The following is a 1,546-nucleotide window of genomic DNA, read 5'->3' as shown; positions in this document are numbered from 1 at the left end:
TTTGGGCTAAAATCTCTACTACATTTTTGGACTATGACCCGGGCCACGGCCTAGGTGGCCCAGGCCTAATATCCGCCCCTGATGATAGATTACACATAATTTTAAAAAGTAAAAATTATATAGGTACAAATATTTAGAGATACATCATACATCACATACAAATAAGTGAATAATAATTTAATTGTATCACACATTTAGTTCACATAATCGAATAGTCAAATTTGAGAATTGATAAAGTTTGGTGTTCGATTTTTTTGGTATTTCGGTTCGGTATACGGTGAAAACCGATTACGATACCGAAAATCGAACTTCTTAGATACAAAAACCGAAACCGAACTTTCAGTTCGGTACGGTTCAGTTTTTGGTTTATGGTAAAAAAGTGTCCATCCCTAATAATTTACGTCGGTATCTTGTTCCAGCAGGTGTGATGACAGTGAAGAAAGAGAAGTTTCTAGCACTAAAGCAAGGGCTCATGTCAGTTAGTGAGTACAGAGACAGGTTTCTGCAGTTGTCCCGCTATGCTCCTGAAGATGTCAACATAGATGCCAAGAGGCAGTATTGTTTCTTGAGAGGCTTAGTCAATCCCCTACACTATCAGCTGATGAACCATACCTTTCCCACCTCCCAATATCTGATTGACAGGACAATCATGAATGAGAAAAAGCGCAAGGAGATGGAGGATCGCAAGCGCAAGATTGGTGGACCTCAGCCTCAGAGCAGCAATCGCCCCCGTTTCTCAAGCAATCCACCTCAACAGTTCAAGTAGAATCACCCTCAGGGATATCAGCAGCAGACCCAGTGTCCGCCGCAACAGCAGTTCCAGAGGCAGTACCCTCAGCAGGAGCAGTAGTACCGCTAGAACAGTCAGCCATGAGGAAGTCAGTTTCAGAGGTAGAATAATCCGGCACCTCGTCTTCCTGCCCCAACAACCAACCAGAGCAGTCAGGCAGGCCCAATGCAAGGAGGAGGCAGAGGATGTTTCCATTGTGCAGAGCAGGGCCATTGGGCGATGCATTGGCCGAAGAAGGTAGCTCATCAGCAGTCTGGCCCTAGTGCCCCGGCAAGGCAGAATGTACCTCAACAAGGAGCAGAAATCGTGCTCAGACGCACTTCAACCATGGGAGGCTGAACCATCTGGAGGCCGAAGCAATCTAGGAACACACCAGGCATGATAGTAGGTACGTTCCCGGTCGAATCCCATCTTGCAAAAGTGTTATTTGATACTAGAGCATCGCATTCATTTATTTACTGCATCATGGGTAGAAGCGCATAATCTCCCAATAACCATCACGACAACACCAATTCAAATTGACTTAGTCGGTGGAAAAGTCCGAGCCAATAGTGTATGCTTGAATGTAAGTGTGGAAATAAGGGGGATAGAGTTTCCCGCTAACCTCATAGTGATGGGTACTCAGGGAATAGATGTTATCCTAGGGATATTGTTGGGGGTCTTCTTCTCTGTCGAAGGTCCTCAAGACGAAGATATTGTTTGTAAGCGATGTTGGGGTCATCTTCGACGAAGATCCTCAAGACAAAGACATTGTCT

This window comes from Zea mays, chromosome 5, assembly GCF_902167145.1.
Source record: "Zea mays cultivar B73 chromosome 5, Zm-B73-REFERENCE-NAM-5.0, whole genome shotgun sequence".
Classification (NCBI taxonomy): Eukaryota; Viridiplantae; Streptophyta; class Magnoliopsida; order Poales; family Poaceae; genus Zea; species Zea mays.
This window is presented reverse-complemented; position numbering follows the sequence as displayed.